Raw genomic sequence first — 27,197 nt, 5'->3', positions numbered from 1 at the left:
TTACCCATGAAGCCATGCCAGGATTTAGCCATTTTTTCAAATTCATAGCTTCAAATATCAGCCAGAGAGCTGATGGGAGAATAAAGATACACCACTACCAGAAGTTATTCCTAAAGATAAATCCTTAAGGACAATACTGAGTTCCTTGCAAAGAAGAGTTAAGCAGAATACCTTTTCCTTTAATGAAGAGCCCCATCATCTCTTCTAACAGGTAGTCTACTGATTGTTGGACTAGAAGGCTGACAGCCAAGAAGCCTAATGGTCACTGGTTGCGGCTACTGAGCAAACAGCCTTCACATATGCAGCCACACGTGGGGCTGTTGTCTAATACCTGGCCTTCTACATTACATCCTTTCATTCCTTCCAGTTCTCTTGTTACACTCGCACTTCAAAAAGTGACTAGAAATTCCGCTTACTGAGTAACTCCCCGTGAGCCACTACAGGTTGTTACAGTAAGAAAGTTAAAGATACCTCTCACATAAGCCCACCTTTCAAGCTCCTGGTCCTTGAATAAGCTGCTCAGAAATGTTACTTCTGTTGCAGTATCATAATCAGGTATCTCAATACATGGCAGGAGAAAAGGAGGTGAGAAAGGTACGTTAAGAAGTACTTGATGTGAATCCTCCAAACATTTAAGTATCATCTAGTCAGTGAAAGGGATTTACTAGAGTTTCTTAGCTGCTGTGCCTTCCCTGCTCCCAGCAACAGGGGAAGCAAAGCCATGGGATCACATCAGGTAGCCAGTGTAGTGAGATTCAGTGGTGTTGGGTTGGGGAAAAATGACTCATAATGGCTCAAGCATCAGGCTTGATAACAGAAGAGAAGCCTCTCTTGACAAACATGCAGGTCAAAGAAAAGAATATATTCCTTTGACCTGCATCTTACTGCAAATACTCATATAGTTTGCCTTTTTTTTTTTTTTTTTAAGTACTAGGAAGAGTGAAAAATCATTCCTAATCCACTTACATGCAACATTAGCCTATTTTCACTGGTAACTACTACTCACTCTTCCTCCATTCTAACTTCTGGTATATTTGTATACTCTCCCCACTCACCAGCAAGAGTGAGAGCTGACACTTCCCTCACCCTTTCTCCCCTCTTGTTGAAAACTTATTTCCACTGCTCTAATAGTTCTTGACTTAACTGGGACAAGGGAAATTATTCTAGGCTTCTCTGTCCTAGCAGTTAGGCTATTCTGTATTAATCATCCAGAGTACTGAAAAGTCATACTGAAGCCCCAGGCAACCATTCTAACAGTCCCTTAAATTCATGGTTTAATAAAATTGCCCATTTTTCCTGGACATGTCTATAGCCATATATATATGTACTACTTTTTTTTTTTTTTGCATAAAAACCCTTCAGTGTTAATAAAATTCAGAAAATTCTCTTCACTGCTACTTACAGCAAAGCTCATTTAACAGCATTCATTCCAAGAGGTCGCAATAAGCCAAACCTCTACCCAACTTTACAGCTATTTCTTAGGCAAGATGTTTTTTTCCCATCTCTTCAGCATATGCGGAGCATTTATAAGACTTAAGAACAGAAGTCTTAGTAAATATTACACTAATAAAATGTAGAATTGTATCTACTAGTTTAGGCATGCAGCTGAAAGACCTGACTTTCAAAAGCTGGCTACACTGCTGCTCCCTTGGCCTGTCTTAATCTAGGCTAGCACATCCAGCTCCCCAAACATGGAAGGGCCGAATTTTGAAGTAGGCAGGGTATACTCTTCTCAAACTCTGACCTTAACTTTGTGTCATCCAATCCACAATATCAATACCATTGCACAAACATTCTTTTTCTTTTTTTAAGGGATGCAAAGTGTTTCTGTACAACCCCACTTTTCACAGAAATATAATTAAGAATTTGGTTCAACCTATCTATAGTAAGAACAGTTTTCAAACTACATGTGTACCTCTGAAGGTATGAGCTCTTTTCAGAGTAAACAAAAATGAAAACCTACAGTGGTATACATGCTAACTCCATCACAGACCCTTGCAGTTCCTGGTGCAGAAATAGTGAAGTGAAGCTTTCTTTTATATACTGTGAGAAAACGAATTCCTTCCATTTTTTAGATGGCAATTCCCATAAACTGACAATCATTTTAAATGCAAGAGACAGCATGCTAGATACTTGCATCATAACTTCCTAGAAGACAAGTGCATCCAGGAAAGCCTTTCCTTTGAGTCATATTACCTAAGTTTTGAAACTCTTCTATCAGGCAAAATCAGGGCTGCTTTCAATTTCCTGGAGTTCACCACTAAGTTACACTGTTCAGGTTCTCAGAGCACAATACTCTCCCATCTACAAGCAAGGAATTATGCACCAGCTCATTTTGCCATCTCCACTTTGCCCATCCTGGCACTGGAAACAGAGCGCTGGCTGAAGGCTGATATCAGTACAGGGCAGAGCAAATAAAGACACCTGTATAATCACCTTTTAAACATGTCAGCCAGTGCAAGCACAGCTGTCTAGAAAATATACAGCGGAGAAGCAGGAAGGTACCAAAGCATAAGTAGGAGTTCTGTTAGACATGAAATTACATGGACTGAGAATACAATATCCTTTGCTACCACTGCAACATTTTGCCAAGCAAATATTAAAGCATCCCCTTTACAGCCATCTCAGGAGAAAACACAACCAATTTAAAAGCACACAGCTCAGTTCTTCAAATACAACAGACACAGTACAAAGTAGCAGCACATGCACTATCAGTTTTTGGGTGTTAAACTATGCACACTCAGTTTTTACTTCCTAAATTACAGCTACAATGGACGATCCATTTGATGCACCTGCATCTCTCCCGACTCCCCCACCATCAGCACAGGAACAGAATAACACTTTTAGGTACCTGCCAGCAGCAGGCTTCAGTTTGCACGCAGACCCCTGTCATGAACTAATGAAACAGTCCCCAGGACCATGTTGTCATACTCACCATCTCTTCTAGAAGACCCCTTCAGGAAGAATGAATTCGCAGCCCTTACTGCAATAAAGACGAGGTCAGCACAATTTAAACAGAGGAGGACCGGCAATTGAAGCTCTCCCCAGCCTCCCTTGCCATTAGCAAATACACAGTAAAACACACTGGTACATCCATTGGGTGGGGGCTTTTTGCCCCCTCCCCCACCTCAGCAGTATTGTGTCTAACAGCATTTACAAGAGACACTATTTCTCTCCACTTTCACAGGGAATTATGATTCCTTCACAAAAAGGTACGCAACTGTATTTGCAAAGGTTACACAGTGTTAAAGTTTGAAACCCTCCAGCTTATTGCAAGCCTTTTTTTGATCCATGTAGCATACCACTGGCAGAGATATGCTCTTGATTTCAGCCAGCCCTGTTCAGGTTCAGTCTGGTGGTGCAAGCATACTCTAGGTGAAATGCAATACAAAGCTAACCATAAGGTGCACAACACCCACTCAGAGCCACTACTGCAAAACCTCTGTGATGGAACGCTTCAAAGACAGGAACAAAAACTTGAAACCAAGTTAACGCGTTGGTAGATGAAACAGCAGCTGAGATTGCCTGCACTTGCCATCACAGGCTGTGACTTTTATTGGGGCATACTGGAGTGCATTAATAACAATTTTACAAAGACCAATATCATCTTCATTTATTGCAAAGCCTTTCTCTGCCCTCATCTTCAGCAACTATATATGTCAGAGAAAGGTCAAAATAGCTTAATTTTCTTCTGCACTGGACAAAAAGGCATGAAGAACAGCCAGTAAATTTAGCTTATTTCATTTTCACTGTGGCTTAAGGAAGAACAGAAGGAATTTATTACCACCAAATTGACTCCAGCATAACCTGGCTGTTTTTATCAAGGTTGCGTAAATTAAACAGATAAAACCAGAGCTCCACTTTGCTTGAGATTAAAAAAGATGGATCAACTCAAAAACAGTGTTTAGATTTCAAGGAAAAATAAATCATGGTAACAGACATCTGTACACAAGAGCTGAGCACCTTTCTGAACCCAGCTATTCCAAAATAACAGATAATGCAATGCTGATGCACCAGAGAACAGAGACCAAGTCAAGTGTTAAATAAACTAAGTAAAAGTTTACCATCAACCTTATCAGTAATACTAAACTTCTCCTTTACTTGGGAGTGTTGTTTTAATAGAAATGTAATTCTGTTTCAAGGTGGCAAGTGCAATGTGCTTGAGAACAATTTCTTCTTATTTGATAAGGCAACATGCAGACAAATAACACTACCTGGCAAACCTACAATGAATCAAATACTGCACCTCTTTCATATTAATCAGTATCTAATCATTACACACAATCATAATGTAATCAAACTTTTTTTAAATACATCTACATAATATTTAAAAGTAGGAAAAATATACCATAAAAACAGATTTGTTTTACTCAGGAAGCTGGAAAAAAACACCACAGGAATCTGAAGTGATCCCTACATATCCCCTCCAATGTGATAAAAGGTTTTTAGTTTATTCACTTATCTAAATGACAACTTGATGTGCTCTGCTTACCAAAACTGATTTTCTTAATAGCAGATCTTAATAAAAGAAAAGCTTCTGGTGGCTTTCAGTCTGGACACTTGTTCTCTAACTAAAGTGGGCTGCAGAACCCTCCTGGCACAGTGAGGTCCCAGATCAGGAATTCCTGAAGGTTTGTTCATGGAAAGTTAATTGTAGTGCAGCGGTTGTGTAAAACAGCTCTAAGAACAGCAAGCCTCAGGCTGATGTTGATCATACAGCCTCCTTTGCCATTAAGGGAATCATTTCAGTCCCCAGCGGTAATATTTCACATCCAGTTGAAGCAAACCAAATGGTTCCCAATACAGCAAATGAAACACGCAAAAAAGCCTGCGTACATCTAGCAACCAAGCTGTGAAATCCACTGCTGTAACACTGACAACATCTATAAACTCAACGTGGGGATGAATCTGATGGATCCTCCTCTAGGAAACTTGGTGTGTCTCAGGCTGCTCACACTACTTGTCCCGCAACTGAGTTGCATCTACTGTGCTTTCAGTTTATAACATGAAACCCTCAAGATCTCCAGAAAAAAGAGATCACCCCATTGATTAGCTGGACTACTTTAAGCACCTCTAGAGATGGCTGGAAGAGCTCCCCTTGGCAGAAGGGGATAAGCAATGCACTGAAGACAGTATCAGAAAAAAAAAAAGGGCTGTCTAAAAGTTTATGCAGTTCTCCTGCACAGCTCTTGTTTCTCTAGTGGCCTGGGTAGCTCCCCCAAAATGTCCTCAGCCATGCAGCACTGGAAATGCTCCCTCTCCCACAGAAAGTAAAGATGGCAACTGATACTGGCTGGGCATCATCATCTAGTTTGTGAATCTTTGCCCATGGTTCAAACTGTCCATATTTAGTCAAGATTCAGGTTAAATTGGTAGCAAATTTTTCTCCCGATGAGACAAGAATTTATTCCAGAAACAGTGAGGCCTTTTCAAATTCCATAAGGCCACAAGTGATGACGTATCAGGGACAGACTGGCAAGGAAGAGAAGGTAGCAGGGACCCCTATGCCTATCCAAGGTCTCACACTTAGTGTAAAAGCATGCTACAGTCTAATCCATATTAAAACGGAAACAAAGCCAGAGTCCTGGCAAAACCCAGTGGTTATCCAATGCCTGCATGTGTGCACACTGGAAGCCAGTCTTATAGTACCTGGGTGGGCCAGTGGATAACATGCCCTATTCCCTCCCTAGCAGAGCTTCCCTGTGAGCACAAATACTTGAAGTGCCCTGTCCCCCCATGTAAGCTGCAAATTTCCTCTGCAAGGTGGCAGCAACCTATCATCATTACTCAGCCACCCTTTGGCTGCAGCAGCTGCTGGAGAAGCACAGGCCTCCAGTCCTAAAGCCCTATCTGCAGCAGCCAGCTGTCCTTAAAGGCAGTCAAGCAGGAATAAACTGCTGACACCTCCTGCTCTAGTAACAGCTCTGAACACAGTGTGCTTTGTGCTCCTACAGAAGGCCAGAGATGCACTTCCTCTGCAGGAGTGCCCTGTCCTGCAGGAGGGATGCAATCAGAGCAGGCAACCAGATCCAGCTTGCAGGCCATCTGGCAAACCACGATGCCACCTCTGATCAAGAGGAGACTTTGAGCCAAGAATCAGTACCAACTATTTTACTGGAAACATCTTCAAATATTTTCCAGCTAGGGTTGAAAATATATCCTCTAACAAGGCCGGAACAGCTACTAGCTCCAACGGAGGTCTCTCTACAACGGCACACCGTGAGAAGACCCTGCTGTGCTGACAAAATCTGCTGGGGCTGCGAGAACAAGAAATAGGAGCAAGTACTCAGAGGAGACAGCATCCGGAATACCAGCACTGCCTGATATTTACTTAATGACTCATACAGAGGAGGATACATCCATTTAGGCTTACTGACCAGTATGTAAACAGGTAATGGAAGAGCTTATGAAATCACCGGGAGCTCAGCTCTTCCTGACCTCAGAGAACAAAGAAGCTTTATAGCAGCAAAATATCCTCTTTTCACTCTCTCTCTTTCTTAACCCTGTTGTACAACCTTCCTCCACAGATTAAAGCTGCACTTTTCACAAGATGTGAAAGCAGAAAGAAAGAGGAGAGTGCAAAAGGAAGGCGAGGTATTTCTGTTCATCCACATCAACAGAAAAGTACAGACTACACCAGAACAAGTATTTCCAAGCACGCTTCGCTAGTTTTCAAGATTTTTTGGCAAGAAAAGGTTCACAGATAACATCTTTACCTTCAAAACATCCTTCATCCACACGTGAACAGCATGTGGTATAACTATGGACTTCTGCAATCACTCAAACATCACAAGAACTTTTTAACATTGGAGATTTTTATACAGATAGTTACTTGTGGAGAATTCATAGACTGCGCTTAAAATATCCTTCCCTCAAAAACAGCAACTGAAGATCATTATACAAATACATAACCATTCACAACCTCTTCACATATAAGGAACACAAAGTAGAAGAAACTATGGCACTCCAAGATCTACAAGCATGTTTTGAAAGTTTAGACTGCGAATGCAGCACAGCTAAAAATTGTTACCTTTTTCCGCATACATGGAAAACACTCAACTAACAGATCTTGGAACACATCCTACTCTTCCATAGCATTAGATTAGCTTTCACATTCTTAGGTAGAAAGTGTGAAACACCAATAGCAAGTTCCTATTTAATTGATTGATATTTGATTTATTTTAGAGCTCTTTTCCAACCTCAATGATTCTATGATTCTACAAAAGTCGTCCAGGAGTTCTCAGTGTCTAACTAGATATAACAAGAGAAACAAACTCCAGTTGTCCCAGCTGACAATAAAAAGATATCCAGATGGCCTCAGTCTGTACTTTTGAGTACTTCGATGTTACTTTTCCACACACATAGCTATAAGGAACACCCAGGGCAACACACTCACAATTAAAGAAAAATTAATCTGAAACAAAGCTGCTGATTCAGGAACATGGACCCAGTACTGCAAATCACATTCATCCAGGACTAATTTTCCATATAAAAGTCCCATGGCTCTAATGTATATAAATTAAGTTACTCATACATGTTTCCAAAACATTCCACAGCTCATTCTATTGAATCTGAAGAGGACACTTGCAAAACACAGGCAACTAGTCAATACAAGTGAACCTTTTAGAACTTAGTAACACCTTTTAATTTGAGGGTTTCAGGTTTCCATACTTTTATGCAGAATTGTGCAGATGATACCAGAGACCAAATAGCACAAATGAATGTGAACAGTATTTCTCTCTCCAGCTACAAGTCTTTTCTTCCTCCAGCAGTAAGGCCCCCTGTCATTGCATCCCCTCCTATCTCTATCAAGTGCTATGCTCATGAGAGGCTCATCAGCACTACCACATACACAAATATTTAAGAAACTCACATGGATAATTAGACACAGCTTCAAATCTGCAAAAAACACATGAAAACCAAGTTCATTGTAAGCTGAATTTCTCAAAGGCCTTTGTGCTCACACCAAAAAGGATTTACACACAAGAGGCCTGTGACTCCAATGATGGACATTTTAGAACAATTTCTGTGCAGACAGAATGACAACTGACAACCACCTAGACCTATTTTTTACCATTTACACTCCACTATTAGCTTTGAGTTCATAGGTGCTAAGTTGTTCACACCAAAAAATAGAAAAATTGTCAGTAAAGTAACCAACAAAAAAGCACATTTATTAGCCTAACTAAAAATCATAATTAATGCTGCTAAGCAGGCAAACTTACGCTTACATAGGCTTATGGCTTCCTTTTATATGTTATTTATTAAAGTAACAGTAAAGTCTAAAAGAAGATATTCTAAACCGTTTGTCTCAGAAATCCTGGTTTTATTTCAATGTTGAGTGCAGGACTTATGGGACACTTCCATTTCGATTTCTGATATTAAAGGATTTTAAAACAATACTGTATGGTCACTGACTACAGCCCTAAGGGCCTGAGTGCAAAAATAACATAAAAGATATCACAAACTTTACAAAGCATAATTTTGATTTAATTTCATTTAAGCGTTATGATCTTTACTTTGGAGAAATTAATGTACCATCTTTGACAGCAAGCACACTTCAGCCTCTCTGGTGCTGATAATATCATTTGAGGTACAACTGGAACAGAACTTGAAAATGCCTTACCTAATTTAATACATTCACCAAAATAAGCAAAAGTTTGTCTTACAAACTTAACTTTCTCATTCTGCAAATATCCACATTCCCATTGGTTCACGTCTTTTACTAAGCACTCTTGCTTTTTCAAGAGCTTCCAAATTAATGATAATTAATTGGTATGGTAGAAAATATTACCTACTTCCTACACATTCGTCCCAATGAGGAATTCCGCCCAGCTTCTATGGGCTGTGACAGCGCATAAAGGCAATTGCACACTAAGCTGAAATGAGGGCAGATCTATCTTTGGGAAGACTGATGGTCAAGGCCCATGACACTGGACAGCTCATCTGTCACATACCAAACCTACTCACCTTCAAGACATGTTAGTTTCCAGTAGAAAAGCATGAATGGGCTCATTTTAGAGGGTGTAATGGTCCATCAGTTTTTGTCGTTAACTCTCTTTGCTCTTCCTCTCAGAACCTGGTATTCTGGAGATATAAAAAGAACTTCAATTTAAAATACAGCTCTCAGATAAAGTTACTGCATTACATAAACATTACATTTTTCCTGCTTTTTACTGCGGACACTGAAAGGTCACCTGAAACCAGTCTGATGAGTCCAGTCACTGAATTATTATGTTGCCTTATCTCTAAGGCAGCATTAAGGGCTTCTTTCTTCACCCCTGTGACCCTCACAGCTTACACATTTACTATGTACATTACAGTAGCATATTGAGAATTTAACCTGAAGACTGGGAATGAGGAAGTGACTTATTTAAAGTCATACTGGTGCCAGAACTGAGAATTACACTGTGTTATCAAAAGTACCTTTTCACCTTGTCTGCTACTTTTTACATACTGACATATTTACTACACTTACGTTTATCTCAAAAGCATGAACATTGAACTTTTCTGTTTAATTTTGCCAAGGTCCCCTCAGTAATAGATTAGTTTCTACAACCTCATTAGAGACACTTGGTTCCAACCGTGCAGCACAACCAGGGCACTTCTTAGCCTGCTTGGGGTTCTGAGGAGTTTGATATATGTTTGGGAAATAAGGCTGAAAAGGCAAACCTAAAGCACTGGGATTGTAAATGAGTAAATGCCACATTAGAAACAAATTCCCTAGGAGGCCCATTTTGCAGCCAAAATAATTAGATCACTAGCAAGAATCATCCCAAGTAGATAAGTGGTGTGTGACGAGATCAACCAAGGTCATGTTCTCTTACATCCAGCTTTTTAAAAAAGATTCCTCCTCTGAAAACTTAACCCTAGGGCTCCATCCAAATTAAGAAATTCATTGTTGATGTACATCAGTACAAACTGAATCAAAGCATGCTATGGCCTGTCAAGTGCTGACTGCCCAAGGAAAGGCCACATGCCTTCTAAGTGAGAGAAATCTGCATTTGAGAGCCACCTAGACTCTGTGACTGCTGCTGCTGGATGTTCAGAGATAACTGCCAACTCATTAAAATACAACATTAAAAGTTTATTAAATATGCAAACATTAATGGAATTGGACTAGCAGCTACTTAAGCAGATAAAATTTCAAAACAGCATGTCTTGCAATTCTTGTTATTAATATTCCGTCCTTTTGGAAGTGTCTGTGAAAGAGTCACAGTGCTACTCAAGGCAGTGAAACCCTACGTCTCTCTCAGTTTACTCAGGTCACACTCCCAAGGTTCCTACTAGCCAGGAAGTCTAGGAGAACACAGCTACTTCCCAATAATTACAGCTCAGTATACGTTATCCATTTTCACTTTCACACTCAACTGCTGGAGATGTGTAGTCTCCCCAAGACTTTTTTCTTTTTTTGCCCTTTGGCCATATCTGCAGGGCAAGTCCCACACCTCTGTGCAGGCTCACGGGTACAGAGGTTTTGCATATATTCCAAACTTGCTGTTCTTGTCAATTTTCTGCTGGAGTCTTAAAGAACTACAAAGAGAGAAGGAGTAGAGTGTCATACAGACAATACAAATTAAGGAACACCAGCCACTTCAATACAACCTGTCCTGTAACTTCAGGCAACTTTGTGTACACACAACATGTGTGTGGGGCCTCTGATTGGAGACTCTTTCACAGCTATCTAAAAACAAGCATCAGAGACCTCCATGCAAACAGCAATCTCAGTACATTTTGCTCCACAAACGCAGTTTCATTCCTGAATGACTCTGCAAAGCCCCTGTGCTTGGTAAGTATCTCAACAAACCGCCGGGTTTTTGCTGTAGAGTGACATCAGACTTGGAAGTGTTCTTCACTAATACGATCAGCATAATCTGAGCTAGCCAAGGGGAGAAGGAGGACACGGAATATCTCTCATCACACAAAGCATAAACAAACTCCTAAGAGTCTCTAATGCACCTCCAAGTGACTCTGGCAATAGCCTTGCTCTCTTAGTAGTGCCTTCAAAGAACATCATTTTAATTCAATCCTCTAATTATGCAATAAATAAAGTAGTCTCTCAACACACAAGTGTGGTATAGCACCTCTGCCTTGGAGATGTGAGGCTTCAGAAAAACAATTGAAATGAAATCCTAGGGAGCAACCTGGAAACAGCATGACTCTCCAGGAAAGAAAAAGCACAGCTTACCAGGAAAGAGGAGAAATTAAGGAAAGAAAGAAAGAAATTAAGGTACTGTGACCTCCAAAGAAAACACTGAACTCGCTGAGCACAAAGAGGGGAAACTGGCCATTTGGCTGAGTAGGTTCTTTACCACCATCATTCCTGGTACTGATGACAGTCTTGTACTAGAGAAGAGCGGGATGTTGTAAGTGTCAAGAACTACCCAGCACCCAGCCTGCACAATGCAACACAAATCTGAAGTTAGGGTTTTCTTTCAGTCCTGCAGCCATATGGGCCTCCCACAAAACAGGCAGAAGGTTCAAGAATGCCTTGGCGAGGAGGGAATCAACAAAATTACCCATCCATCATCTGATGCAACACAAGGCATCACGTGTTGCAGAACCTTGAGTAGCAGCCAGTTTGGGGTCAGACATACAACAGCCTCTGACTCCATGAATAAGGGAGACTGGGCTTAGATTTAGATTTTTCTAAAGAGAACTGACAGTTCCTGTTGGAAATGAAGGCAGAGAGATCGAATTCAAGGTAACCCAGTTTCTGAAGAGGGCACTGACCAAATCTCATGCTCAGAGTCTGGGGAATGATCTTTGCTGCTCCAGTGTATTCAGAACCACAGGAAAGCAGCCAGCTCACCAGCAAGCTCAAGACACTGGTCCCAAGTTCAACCATTCCCTGACAAAGCAAAGGAAAACCCATACAAATCCTTTCATCTCTTAGGGACATCAATATGACTCTCTTGCAATTTGGACATTCTGGCCATAGACACGGGAGAAAATGACTCTGCAAACATTCCCTGTACCTCTAAGCTCTAGGTTTCTACACAGATATCTCTTCAGTCGACTGCCTACCTGGTCATCTTACTGAGCTCCTGAACTTGACTGCACTAATCACAAGAACACATCAAATCAGTTAACCAGCATCAGTACTGCCTCCCATTACAGGCAAGCACGTGCATCAAAACTACACGCCATTGTACCTAGAGGAATGTAAATAATCCATTAAAAGAGCGCTCTACTTGTAAGTGAACCAGGAAAGTCAAAGTACTCTGTGTCAGCTATACAACATACTAACCTTCACTTCAGAAGATATGAAGACAGAGAAGTCCTCCCAGCAATCCTATGACTAAAGCAACTTCTAAACATTCTTACTCCCAAAGGGGTCTCCTAATGCCACCAAGCAACACTGCAAACTTTAGCATTCAGATTGTTATAAGGAAAACAGGTAGAAAACAACTGATCCTAAGGAAAACTCAGAAAATAATCTGCTACCTGCTGAGGTCCGTGGCATCACCAGCATGAGACCCCAGCACTACGTTTTTTCCACCTCCACCAACATTCAGGTGTTTGGCTGATCTGAAGCCAGCAGCAGTGCTGGATACAGAGCACCAATGGGAACCTGCTCTTTGAGGGATTTCCAAGTATTCCAGAAACAGCGGTGGAAACTTCATCCCCTTTAGCACTAAGCTGTCCTGCCAAAGACCAACGGCCAAAACTGTAGTCGCTGCAACACCAGGCACCAAATAAAAGAGTGACAATGCAACCTGACAAGACAGGCTGGCACAGCGATCCGGAGCTATGGATGTCAGGGGCATGGACCTCTGTCTATGAGTTGTAGGGCAAATCTGTTTAGCTAAGATAGGAGCAGCCATAGCTCACAAGTCTCTGAAAGGTGGACAAGGTGTGTCCTGGCAACAATAACAAACCAACAGAGTAAAATTAATGTCTTCTCACCAACTTGCTGCTAAATGACCCCACTAAACACCCTTTTACAGAAGACAGGGTCCTCTCTGACAGAACCACCACCAACAGCTGATCTAGCACACCAACACCAAAGCTGACACTGCTACACTCCCCTCTGCTCGGCTCTGAAGTTAGATAGGCTGACCACCTTCTCCCCAAGGGAGCTCCAAAAATAGCACACTAACTCAGTAGAGTCTATGCCTGAATAAACCATGGGCAGAGGTCACACCACAGCAGTACACTCACTCAGTAGATGGATGCAAGGAGAAATACAGGCCACACATGCAGAGAAAAAGAGATATCCAGACTTCAAAGGCGTCATAGATCTCATTTTCAGAGTCAGGAAATGAAAATCCTATTAAAATAGCCTGCAAGTGCTGGGGTACAGCTCAATATGAGCCAGATGGGCTAAGAGAAAAACACACTTCAGCAGAAAGTTAAGAAGCTGGGGTTTTTTTCCCCACTAAAGTGCCCAATGAATCATTAAAGAAAAATCTTTGTGATGTAACTATTAAGACTTATACAAAGAACACTTGTAATTAGCTCTCGAAGTAATCCTCTGACCACCATCTGGACTTCAGCCTAAATCTTGACCTCAGTCACACCAAACATCCAGGCATCTTTGAAACACACCTGAAAATTAATCTAATCACAACATTAAATTCACGAAGTGGCAAAAGTTGACAGGTATACTAAAAACCTGAACCACCTTTTACTCCACAGGCCCTTCACAGCCTGCTCTATAAACACATTCCAAAATATCCAGAGAGTGAGCAAGGAGCAATTCATGCCCATTGCAGATGGTTTCAAAATGAATAAGTAAAAATGCAGGATTTATCATCCAAATCCTACAACTAAAAAAATTTTCTTTCATCGAAACCTCAGTTTATAGCAAATGAAGTTGATATGACATAACCAACCTTCTTCTGATAACACAGGAGAAAAATCTTCCTAGAACTAGACTTTGACAGTAAACCAGACTTAGCAAAGGTATAAAATAACTTATTCCCCCACCCATGTATAAACAGCTAAAGATATCTTACCATTAAAGGATGCCGAAATTCCTTTACCTAAAGCACCTTATATGACTAGCTGTTTTATTTTTCGCTAACAATCTCCTGATTAGCTTGAAACTCCTATTCCCCACTGGCAAATAAGAAGGCCTAAGATGCCTCCCAGCTACAAAGCCTCTTAACTCAAGAAAAATGTGGTTTCTTTAATATACAGCTCTGTGTTGCATGCTGAGCTCCCCACAGCAAAGCATTAAAGAATGATACACACCACATCGAGGGAAAAATAAAAAACCCCATAACTCATTGGTTCCAGAGAAATTCTTTTTTCAGTGCAGTTTAGCAACCAGATTTTAGACCTTTGTAAGAAAGCCCACGACAGCAAGGGAAGTGGCATGAAGCAGGCTGGAAATACTGAACCAGTTATGCTTCGTTCATATTTGAAAGTGAATCTTTGCAAGAAGTAGAAAATTTTTTTTTTTCAAGTGATCATGTATACATAAAACAAAGAGCTTTCTGTACTGGGAGGCACAGTCCCAGAGACGAGTCCTCCTGATAGCTGGCCCACAATTTCTTCTAGCTAAAGGCTCGTTTAAGTATAAATAAGAGTAAGATTACAAAGGACCACCAGACTTGGCACCAGCAACGAGACCCCAAATTCTACTCACTTCACTATCCACAGAGAGCCAGATAAGGACTGTCACCACCCCCAGGTACAAACTTAATTACCTACTCACATTATGCTGCAGAGACTACCAACACTGAACTGGAGCGTACTACAGGAAGGTTTATGTTTATGTAGTTAGACTACACTGCAAAACACACTAACATTTTTTACACCCTTATTTCATGCTTTTCTTTAATTGGTATTTTAGTTAATTTTTATCCTCCACAGAGGCAAGAAAGAGACAGAGGAATTAGCTCTACGTTTAATTGGTTACAAGCATCACTAAGCTGAGCCTCCTCTGCAATCATCAGCTGCTTCTGAGGACAGCTAGACTGGCTTCAGTTTGGTAGGGACTAACTTTAAGTTCTCATCTTTGCTACGGTACCTTTCTCCTGGCTGCAGCTTCAGCAAGGGTTACACAAGACCAAAGTCCTATACGGCAAGTCAATATCTAACTTAAGCACTCTACTGTTGAGACCCACCTACAGTATTTGATATAGTAACTTATTAAATCTTACACTATCTTTTCTAACAAAGAATAATAAAGAGCAATTTATCTTCATTATGAGAAGTTGTAAAGATAAATTCTACAAGGGCAGCAGAGAGATTCAGCTTTAACAATTTTAATAGGGACCTGAAAGAAAATGTTTCCACGACAGGAGTTCTAAACAATATGATGTGTACACTGCAGAATAGGTTCAAGACATGGGCAGGTGCCACAGTGCAAAAATAATTTAAAACTAAACCACACCAAGTTCTGGAAGTTAAGCAATTTTTCAAGAAGCAGTATTTTAGCACCAAGCCATTTTAACATTAAGCCATTAAACCATGTCACAAAGGCTTATATAAAACACTTGGACATTACAAGGAGAAGTATTTGCTCTCCACTGATTATCTGAATAAAATCTATGAGCTGCTGTACTAACATAGACTTTAAAATAATACAATAAACAGAAGATTGATTTTTTTTTTTAGGCCGATTGTTCTTAGCCTTTGTGAAGCTAACCAAACTGTTCAGATCCAAAGACAGTTCTTCAGATGCCTCTGATGTAAATAAAGTTTTGCTAATAGTCTCATCTTTTATCATCTTTTTGGACAAATATCTTTCTGATGTCAGAAACAGCTGTTAAAATACAGTTAAGACCAAAACTGAGCAACTGAGAGCAATTTTTGGCTTACTACATCTGTTTCAATTCTTCATCCACCTGCTTTTGTGTCTAAATGCAATTTCTTTATTTACTGCTAGTACTTCCATCTTTACATTTAGCAACAACTGCTTTTGTTCTCTAAAACTGAACATCTGTTGTAGCAATGATACCGTGGAGTTATTGGTGATAATCTAAAAATTCTCCAATTCTGCATTTGCAACCCTCCACGTGTACCAGTTTGGTCATCACCCAAAACTAAATTTTGTCAGGAAACAAAATAAAAATATTTCTACTGTGAAAAAGTGGAGAGGAGGGGGCTGAGACTATTAGTCCCGTCATGAAATGAGGAGACAGCTTTCATCTGAAAAAATACCAAACCAAAAAAACCAAACCAAAACAAAAAACACACACCAAAAAACCAAACCACAAACACTAAGCCTGCTCACCTTTCCAGGGAAGCGCAGCCTCAGGAAACACTTTCACAAGCAGCTTAACTGATTTCGGTCATGACACTGCCTAAAGGGCGGACCTGCCTCTCGCCGTGACAAACACTACTAGCACTAGTACAGACACACAGTCGGCTCCATTGGTTCACTTTCCGTATGGTGCTAATTGCTGGCCAGTTTGGCGGAAGAATCCAGCCAACCACACAACCACTTATGCCTGCACGCAAGACACAATCAAAATGGACAAGCAGAGCGCTGGAAAAGAGGTGCACAGGGCTACCCTTTGCAGCAGTAACATCATCTTAAATCTGCTCTCTTGAAACTCCATGTTTCTACCTATTGTTACCATGAAAACATTACCCTTTCACATCCCAAACACCTGCTTGGAGCAATCAGATCAGGAATCAAATCCATCTCAGAGTAAACACAGAAAGTATTTATCTATATTTTTTCACTCTGCTTTGAGAATGAGGTGTTAAGACCAGTCTATCTCTGAACTAGTAAAACTAGAGGATAACACAAGAACAACTGCAAATGAAGTCACAACAAGGTCTTAGCAGTTTCCAGCAGCAAACTCCCACAAAGCTCAAATGAAAAAGGAGGTTTCCAGGTTCCTATCCATTTTCTCTAAAGGTTTTATTTTCATCGTACTATGCTTGCAAGTGTCACTTACATCCACCTCTACCCATGTCGCAAATATAAGGTAGAGGTATTAGATTCTGCCCTGGGAACTGCCTGTCCCTATAAGAAGGCAAGATGCTGTCTTCCTTCATCATTTTAAGTGCTGCACTTCTTACCAGTCATCACCTTGTTTCACTTTATCAGGCTAAGTCAAAGACAGTCCAAGCAAGGTCTCAGCTAAAGCCATCCCTTTCACTCTTTCAAACTTCTGTCAGATGGAAGAAGCATCAAAATGACTACATTTTCCTTTTACTGAATAGCGCACAAAATCACAGAAGCTTGTGCTGATTATTTTGACTTGTCGACAGCCTCTGGTACGTTTTGCCCAGACAGGATTATGATAGAAACCACCGTCTTAACTCAATAATGATCTGCTTCAGATCCTGTCTGGAGATTTATTTAAATGCTTCCTCCTTCCCGGGAAGGGGAGATAATACCCTGCGATTGTTCATCTGCCTCAAAATAGGCATTACCAACACCTGGCTTCGTTATAAGGCCAAGAAACAGCTAATGCCACGGATACAACTCTAAATTCTTTTTAAAAATATTTTTTCTTTTTTTAATATATTTTTCTAAAGATGCAAAACTCTTTTTTTAAAAAAAAAAAACGCAAGCGTGGAAGCTACGCGCCTCAGACCACGAGCAGGCAAACGCTGGCTCGATCCGTGCAAAGCAGAATCCGCAGCACGGAGCGCCGGGACGCGCTCGGCGAGGCGGCAGCTCGCAGCCCTGCGCGCCCGGGAAGCACCGGTGGCCGTCCCGATGGGGAGAGGGGCTGAGAGGCCGCCGGAGCCGCTCACCTCACCTCACCTCACCTCACGGCCGGGGCGGCCCCCGGGGCGAGGGCCCTGCCCGCACCCACCCTCCCGCTGCCCCAGCCCCTGAGAGATCGGAGGAGACCCGAGGAGACCGGAGAACCCCGGCCGCCACCGCCGCGTTACCTGGGCACCGCGTCCGCCGCCGGCAGCGCCGCCCCGCTCCGCCCAGCCCGGCCCAGCGGCCCCGCCTCTCCCGCCTCACGTCCGGGGCGGTGCTCCGCTCCGCCTCGGGGAGCGGTGCCGCGCAGGCGCAGCAACGCGGACGGGCAGCCGGGCTGGGCCTGAGGGCAGGAGGCGGCCGGGAGGCGGCAGTGGGGCGGTGTCGCCCACGGGGCACCCCGGGTCTGTCTGAGGGGATTCCCCGCCCGCGGCACCCGGGAGTCGTGGGCCGAGTGGAGCTGCCCTGGGCGGGCTGCTGAGAACCGGGACAGGCCCCAGCCGAGCCGAGCCGGTCCTCGGCCTCCAGAGCAGCCGGTTGGATTTACCTGCGCAGGTTGTCAGGGACAGCAGTGCATCAGGGTTGTGGCAGCGTGCAGTTAGGGTAGGCAAACCTCAACGTGGTTTCCTTGTACCCTCTTGTTTGAAGACTTAGTGATACCAGCCCCAATAATTTTTCAGCTAGTTCTCTCAAAATACTAGGATGCAGCCAAACTGGATATTAAGATGCCAAACTTTGACAGGTGCTGTTAACATCATACTTCACTACTGGGCAGGAAAGAGTTTCATTGCTGGTTGAATTTTTTTGACATACTGCTAATCTGGAATGGAGAGCAGAAACATTGAGCACATCTTTTTGATCTATATCTTTATTGACAATTTTACTGTCTCCTTCAAGAAACAGCCCTCTACGATGACTTGTGTTGCTTTCACAATACATATATGAACATTTCTGTCTTCTGTATAGATTGTCTGGCATTTTCACATCTTGATTCCTCAGGTTATTCCAGTGTGTTGGATTGTTTTGTGCCTATACTAGTACAGCACAATAGTGCCTTAAACCATGTGTAGATGCTGTGAATAAGGGGACTGTAGCCTTGTTCTTTAGTGGTTTTCTGTGATGCTTCCATGTCTTTTGTAGTATTTTCGTTTGCTCACAAGGACAGCCACATTGCTTTAGCACTAAGGGAATGCAATACTTCAAATAATTATGAAGTTTCCTGAAACTGTTCTGAATTTCCATTCACACTTCTGTTTTCTGTCAGTCACTTTTACACTGGGATAGAGAAAGGAGTAAAATAAGACGGAAAAGAAGAACACTAACATCCCTATGACCGTTCATGGGGATGATAACAAGTATCCTTTGTTCACAGGCTTCACAGAATTTTTGATAAAGCCGTGTGTTAGTTTTGGCAATGTTGTCCACTGTAAACCAGCATATGTAGTATAAATAAACAAAAAAAAAAACCCTGCAGCAATACCTGTATGACAGCACTAAGCACTTATGTTTGCTCACATTTTGAAAAATTCTGAAACACACTCCCCACTTCTAGTTCTCCCCCAGTGGAAGCCATAACAGCCACATCAGTAACACTGCGATTTGCACTCTAAGCGACAAGGGACTACCGCTGCAGATCACTCTGCTGTCTTGCTGTTTTGTCATGTATCAGTCCAAGACAACGGTCTCTCTGCTTGCACAAGCAATACCACAGCTTGCCAGGAGGTGTTGCTTTGAAACCATGCAAATATTGGAGCTTAAGAATCATGAAATAGGGTTGGACTATTAAAAATAAACAACCAATACTTTGTTCTGTCGGGGGAACTCATGATCCTCCATTTGAAATGGTAATTTTTGTTCAAGAATTTAAATCTGAAATGTTCAGAGTAGTACAGAGGGAAATAAATGCTGAACAGGGGACCCACTCAATGGAAAATACTGTGGGTTTGTACACTGCTAACAGGTATGTTACAGCAGCTTTATGTGTGTAACACTGTCAATGGCTTTGTCTTGGCAGGTCTGGATGTTAAATATATATATATATATACACACACACAGACATGATGCAGTGGAGAGTTTTAGTGGGGTAACTCTTGGTTTCAAGAAGCCAAGGAGTAGAATAAAACCTCAATAAGACAAATAGTCTTAGTCTTAAAAGACAAGTCCTGCTGAGGGAGCTGTGTTGCTGTGCTCTCCACAACTGCACACCTAAATTTCAAAAGAAAATGAGCTGCTTGTTTCTAAGAGGGAGCGCAATGTTGGATATACAACTGTTCTCCTACAGCCCTGTTTTTAAGTATGTATTAACAATGACAAATTTAATTATGCCCAGCCTTGGTCTAGAAGACAGAACAGGAGTCAAAGTTTCCAAGACATTTAAAACCTTTTTTGCTAAAGGAAAAAATTCCTCAAATGATACCCAGCAAGGAGGAAAAGTTTTAAAATATGTCTTTATCACATCAAGCCAAAACAACCTCCATTGCTAAAACAAGCTGAGGCTCTTCAGCAGAAATTTAAACTCTAGAACAGGACAATATTTTACAGCCCGCAATATGCCTTCCCATGCTGATGTAGTTAACCACTCTTACTCCAGCTGTGCCTTTCAAGGACTTGTACGTACCAGCCCTGAGGCAATAAACTCCAGCTCACTGAGGCTCTGGAAGACTGGTTTTGGAGGCAGTTTAGAAAAGGACCTCACAGTTAGGACAGGAGGTCACCTAAGGGCATGTATAACCAAAGGAGCCTTTGAAAATTATTTTATGATAAGATGTTTACCAATATTGGGTTTTATCAGAGATAAAGGTATTAGCCAGGATCAGAGAACACTGTACCAGACAAAAGATTATAACGGTGAGGAGATCAACAGCTCTTTTTACACCAAATAACAAAAGTTATTTAAAGCCAAAAAAAATTTTGAAAACATAGCTGTAAAAGGGAAAGGAGAAAACAGTTGTTGGTGAATTTAGCTGGCCCTCTGAGCCATCGTTTCAATAGCAGGGTGTAATTCAAGCCTTATGTTTAGACCAGCTGCTGTCAAAACCAAGTAAGTTTTCAGAGCTCCTACCCCTCTCAGCACTGTGGCCACAAGTTTTACCACAAAACCTCAGCTAGGATTGTACAATACAGCTAGTTAGACCTTCCATATTCCTCAGAGGTAGTTTCAGCAGAAATGATCTACCCCTACAGCTGGAACATTGCTGCAGACCCTCCTTTTCAAATGCCTCTGGGGTCAGAAATGGACATGTTTTGTGCAACTAGTCAAATAATAATTTTGCAGGAATTTTCGTTCTGTGTGAATAAGTTTATACAAATCAAGCTGCACCTTCCGAAGTACACTGCATCAATGATATACTGGAATAAAAATTAATCCGAGCCTCCTGTAAATAAAGTACTTGTTTGTATCATTCAGCACTTCCTGAACAAAGCTGATGATCCCAGGACGTTGTAGGAGATTTGACAGACTCGTCTTGCTCTTGTTCAGGAAGAAGCAGGATTCTTTTTCTTTTACCATAGCACATGCTGGTGGGGTTTGGAAGACAAAGCACAACATTCACATTCATTGAACTCTGTCTTTTAGTGAGTATCCCTCCTTTCCATTTCTAGTGGTCTCTAAGGATTTGATAGCCCCATTTTGAGAGGCCTTTTCTTTCTCCAGAGCTGCGATGGGCACCAGGTATATTTTCTGAGCATTATCCTCTACTGTGTAGTTGAAAGGCCAGTAATCAAAGGGATGACAAAACTTAACAACACCCAGAGGAATATCCACAACCTGCCTCACTGTCTGCCTTGTCCTGTTGAAAGCCTTTCATTGCTGCACAAACTTTCTTACACAAAGTTAAGCCTCTACCATAATCATAGTCTAATTCTGAAATGGCATCGGCTGCCACAGACAAACGAGAGTAGAGCCGTCCCCTAGCAGAGGATGAAGACAAGCAATTTTAGATACGCAATTTTAGCTGTATTTCCCTTTGTACAGCAAGATCTCTTTTCTTTTGGCAGGCCTAGAAAGCTGCCACCATGTCTTGTGGTTTCATAATCAACAGCTGGTTTTCATCAAAGTATAAACTGCCAGGCAGTCTGCAGGGAAAAGCCCTGCTCCTTGCAGAACAGCCTCAGAAATAGAAGCACTGGAGACCTGTACAACATTTTGGTGAATTTCTCAAAAGCTTAAAGAAACTTGGCCATCTTGATTACACTTTGTCAAGGCTAAGTGCACCAACAGGCTCTGCAATCTTGATCCCCTCCCATGGCTGCCTGTGCTCAAGATCTGCTCACAGCTTGAGCAGATCACCTGCTCACATCAGCTCTGACAGGTCAGAGCTGCACCCCTTGGATCAGTCTGCTGGGAGAACAGCTAAACTCTGGGAGAAATAAAAATAGCAAGAAGCTTAAAGGCTTGAGGGAGGTGATTTTGCCCCTCTATGTTCTCCTGAGACCCCACCTGGAGTGCTGCATCCAGCTCTGGAGCACTCAACACAAGAAGGACATGGAACTGTTGGAGCGGTTCCAGAGGAGGCCACAAAAATGATCCAAGGGCTGGAGAACCTCTCCTACGAGGACAGGCTGAGAGAACTGGGGTTGTTCAGCCTGGAGAAGAGAAGGCTGGGGGGAGACCTTATTCCAGCCTTTCAGTACTTAAAGGGGGACTATAGGAAGGACGGAGGCAATCTCTTTAGCAAGGCCTGTTGTGACAGGAAAAGGGATAAAATGGTTTTAATCTAAAGGAAGGTAGATTTAGACTGGATATAAGGAAAAAGTTTTTTACAATGAGGGTGGTGAAACGCTGGCGCAGCTTGCCCACAGAGGTTGTGGAGGCCCCATCCCTAGAAACATTCAAGGTCAGGTTGGGCTCTGAACAACCTGATCTAGTCAAAGAAGTCCCTGCTCACTGCAGGGGGGTTGGACTAGATGACCTCTAAAGGTCCCGTCCAACCCAAACCATTCCATGATTCTATGATGATTCTATGATTCTAATCTGGGGCCTGTGCCCATGCCAACGCCCCCATCTTCCTCCATTGGGTCAGGACTTGAATTTAAGCACAGGCCCTTGTGCTTGGTCCTTGTACAACTCAGTGCAGAACAGATTAAATACTTCACAGAACACTCTGAAAGACTTCAATTTCTTCTGCTGTGTACAATGAAATGCACTTCCCCTTCTCACTACCAAACTCTATAAGAAAAAAAAAAGACAAACATAAAGCTTACAAAAATAAATCTTAAACATTTACTGGAGCCTTTCCATGACTCTGTAGAGTCACTGAGCTTTCTTTTCCTGAGAACTGTTTTCTTCTCTGATTATTCATGTGCAGAAGGGTCCTGTTTTGTCACAGCTATAACAGTTGTATTATTGAAGGATAAATAAAATAGACCTGTAAATTATAAACAGAAAGTACAACTCAGAGTGATCTTTGAATCACAGAATCACAGGTTGGAAGGGACCTCAGGGATCATCTAGTCCAACCTTTCTAGGAAAAGCGCAGTCTAGACGAGATGGCCCAGCACCCTGTCCAGATGACTCTTGAAGGTGCCCAACGTGGCCAAGTCAACCTCTTCCCTGGGGAGATTATTCCAATGGTTGACTGTCCTCAATGTGAAAAATTTTCCTCTGGTGTCCAATCAGAATCTCCCCAAGAGCAACTTGTGTCCATTCCCCCTTGTCTTCTCCATGTGACTCCGTATAAAAAGGGAGTCTCCATCTTCTTTGTAGCTTCCCCTTAAGTACTGGTACATGGTGATGAGATCCACTCTGAGCCTCCTTTTCTCAAGACTGAGCAAACCCAGTTCTCCCAGCCTATCCTCATATGGCAGGCTTTCCAGTCCTTTGATCATCTTGGTGGCCCTTCTCTGGACCCCTTCCAGCCTGTCCACATCCTTTTTGAACAGCGGGGACCAGAACTGTACACAGTACTGCAGGCATGGCCTGACAAGCGCTGAGTAGAGTGGGATGATGACTTCTTTATATCTGCTGGTGATGCCCTTTTTGATGCAACCCAGCATCCTGTTGGCCTTCTTGGCCGCAGCAGCACACTGTTCGCTCATGTTGAGCTTTCTGTCCACCAGGACCCCCAGGTCCCTTTCCACAGAGCTGCTTTCCACCTAGGTAGATCCCAGTCTGTGCTGCACTCCCAGATTATGTTTTCCCAGGTGCATGACCTTACACTTGTCCTTGTTGGACTTCATAAGGTTCTTGCTGGCCCACTCTTTCAGCCTATCCAGATCTTCCTGCAGAGCAGCTCTCCCTTCTGGAGTGTCTACTTCCCCACTCAACCTGGTGTCATCAGCAAACTTCATCAGGGTACACTTGATGCCATTACCCAGATCACTTATAAAAATACTGAATAACATTGGGCCCAATATTGATCCCTGGGGGACTCCACTAGTGACAGGTTGCCACTTGGAAAAAGAGCTATTTATCACCACCCTTTGGTGCAGCCTGTCAGCCAGTTCCCCACCCACTGCACAGGCCACTTGTCTAGGCCATAACGCATTAATTTCTCCAGGAGGAGGCTGTGGGGGACCATATCAAAGGCCTTGGAGAAGTCCAGGTAGACAATGTCCACCGCCTGCCCCATGTCAACCAGGCAAGTCACTTTGTCATAGAAGGCCACCAGGTTTGTCAAGCACGATCTGCCTTTAGTGAAGCCATGTTGGCTTTTCCCAATCATGTGCTTCATTTGACTTCTGATGGCCCCCAGGAGGATTCGTTCCATAACTTTCCCAGGGATTGAAGTAAGGCTGATGGGCCTATAGTTACCCAGATCCTCCCTGGAGCCTTTCTTGTAGATAGGGGTAACATTTGCCTTTCTCCAGTCCTCTGGGACATCCCCCGTTCTCCACGACTTCTCGAAGGTTATGGAGAGTGGCCTTGCAATGACATCAGCCAGCTCTCTCAACACCCTCAGGTGGATGGTGTCAGGGCCCATCGATTTGTAGGGGTCAAGCTCCTGTAGCAATTCATGTACTATTCCTTCACTGATGGTGGGTCGGTGTTTGGATCAATTGGCAATTTTGTTCCCAAAGCCTGGGACCCAACAGTGTTGGTAGAGGGAGGTGAAGAAAGTGTTGAGGACCTCTGCCTTTCAGCATTGTTGGTGATTAACTCTCCTTTTTCTGTTTAACAGTGGGCCTATATTTTCCTTCTTTTTTTGCTTATGGTTGACAAGCCTGAAGAAACCTTTCTTGTTATTTTTCACGTCTACAGCCAGTTTCAATTTGAGTTGGGATTTTGCTTTTCTAACCGCATCTCTGCACACTCTGGCAATGCCCTTGTAGTTCTCGGTGGATAAACCTCCACTTCTCTATCTCTGGTGTGCTTCCCTTTTGGATTTGAGTAGACCCAGGAGGTCACGGTTGAGCTCCGCTTACTTCCCTTTCCTTTGTAGGGGATAAATTGGCTTTGTGCTTCCAATAGAGAGTTCTTGAAGAATTCACAGCACTCACTAGCTCCTTTGTCTTCCATGGAAGCTTCCCATCGAATCCCTCCCAACTGAGCCCTGAGTGAACTGAAGTTTGCTCTTCTAAAATCCAGAACCCTTGTCTTAGAGCTGACCTTCAGCACACTCAGCAGGATCCCAAAAGCAGGCTTTCTCAGTTTGTGAATAGCAAGTCCACCAGCGCCTCCTTCCTGGTTGGCACATCTAACATTTCTATCAGGAAACGGTCCTCTATACATTCCAGGAACTTGGTGGATGATATGCGAGCTGACATATTGTTCTTCCAGCAGATGTCTGGGTAGTTGAAGTCCCCCATCAGGACCAGGTTCTGTTGGCCAGAAGCTTGCTTTAGTGCCCCAAATATCGCTTCGTCAACTTTGTCATCGTGGTTAGGAGGTCGATAGCAGATGCTCACTGTGAGGTCCTGCTTGGAGACGACCCCTTTGACTTTAACCCAGAGACATTCAATAGAGTAGTCGCAATCACCATAGTTGACTTTGATACATTCAAGGTGTTCCTTAATGTAGAGTGCAACTCCTCCACCTCTTCTACCCTGCCTGTCCTTACGAAAGAGCCTGTAACTGTCCATTGCAATCCCCCAGTCATTTGAGTTGTCCCACCATGTTTCAGTTACTCCGATGATGTCATACCCTTCCGAGTGGGCACGGAGCTCCAGTTCCTCCTGTTTGTTACCTAGACTGCATGCATTTGTATACATACTCTTGAGATGATTACTCTTCTGTTTCACCTCTTGGGAGACAGCTAAGGAACCTTTATCACCACACAGCTTGGCCTGACTTACTCCCCAGTTCGACGTGCTGGTGTGAGTGTTTTCACAATGGATCCCACACCCCAAGTCCTTCAGTTTAAAGCCTGCCTTACCAAATCAGCCAGCCTACTGCTGAAGATTCCCTTACCCCTTTTAGACAGATGGATTCCATCCCTTTGGTTTCATTCTGGTTAATAAAAATACAACAGACCAGTCAGCCCCCCAAGGCATAGTTTACAGCCTTTTTATAAACTCCCAAAACACAATTTTATAAGAAAATTGCAGAGTATTATCCCTGGTTCTTTTTGGTGGTTTTTTTTTTAACATTACTTAACAAATGACAGAAGAACTGTAGCAATTGACCGCAACAGCAATAACAATAAAGGCAGCAGTTGCAATGAAGGAAGACTATGTATTCATATGGACCTTTCTGTGCACATAAATCAAGTTCTAAGATTATCTATGCCTCTTCCAGACAGGGGAAGGAGCTGCAGCCATTTTGCCCAGTGGCTGACTTTTGAAGGCCATGAGATCTAAAAGAGAGATTATAGAGATACACAAGCATTTCAAGCAAAGTTAACTTTCCACAGCAAGCTAATTAGGATAAATGACACCCCACCCCATAGATGAAAGCAACACCCTACAACCCACAGGGAAAGACAGGCCTCATTACATACCCATACCTGGGAGAAGCAAGTATGGTTTCTGATGGGTATTTTCAGGAGTTACTGGGAGATTCACCCCGCTCTGGAGATCAGCTCTGACATATCGCTTATCCAGTGCTGTGAGCAGACACTCCTGAAGCATCCCTCTCCTATTTGCTGCATTGCTTCTTGAACAGCTGCACCATGGACGGTGACAGGGCAGGACAACTGGACACCAACAGATCTGTGTAAAAAGTCATCAGTTCTTCAATGTCCAGGAATTTTCCCTCCGAAGAACCTTTTCTCTCCCTCTAATTAACTTTTAGTGAAAAGGATGCATTTTGTAATATTGGAAACTATATTTTTCCTACCTTTTACCTTTTTTTGCAAACATTGTTATCTAAGTAGGATTTTACAATGTGGCAAAGCTTACTACATCCTCACTTCGTTAGCTTCCCTGTGTTAATTGAAAAAATAACGTGGGCCTTAGCCTCTTGTGGAGTTTTAAGCAGGGCCAGCTTAACACTTCAAACTCCGTGACAGACGTTTTCCATTCCAATGCCAAGAGAGTGTTGTGTACCACCAAGCCACCACCATGCCCACCATCCTTTCTAAACGGGGGTTACCGTTGATATCGCTGCACTGAACTGAGGGGCTCGGTGTAAAACAATGCCCGAGGAGGTGGATGGTACGCCACTTGACGGGAAGGGCGAGTTAAATCCCGGACA

General features: G+C 42.7%; 1 protein-coding gene across 2 annotated transcripts in view; it reads right to left on the bottom strand.

Moving 5' to 3' along the window:
* The window catches only part of MAP3K13 (mitogen-activated protein kinase kinase kinase 13), an 82,718-nt gene extending 64,840 nt beyond the window's left edge, over positions 1-17,878 (bottom strand). For both annotated transcript variants that reach the window (XM_075099515.1, XM_075099517.1), the window contains exons 1-2: positions 17,812-17,878; positions 8,971-9,087 (exon numbers count right to left, since the gene is read on the bottom strand). The gene's annotated coding sequence lies outside the window, so the exon portion shown is untranslated. The remainder of the gene's footprint in view (positions 1-8,970; positions 9,088-17,811) is intronic.
* Positions 17,879-27,197: the final 9,319 nt, after the last annotated feature.

Source organism: Phalacrocorax aristotelis, chromosome 7, assembly GCF_949628215.1.
Source record: "Phalacrocorax aristotelis chromosome 7, bGulAri2.1, whole genome shotgun sequence".
In the NCBI taxonomy this organism is placed as follows: domain Eukaryota; kingdom Metazoa; phylum Chordata; class Aves; order Suliformes; family Phalacrocoracidae; genus Phalacrocorax; species Phalacrocorax aristotelis.
Note: the sequence above shows the minus strand (reverse complement) of the source record. Positions and strands in the feature narration are given on the sequence as shown.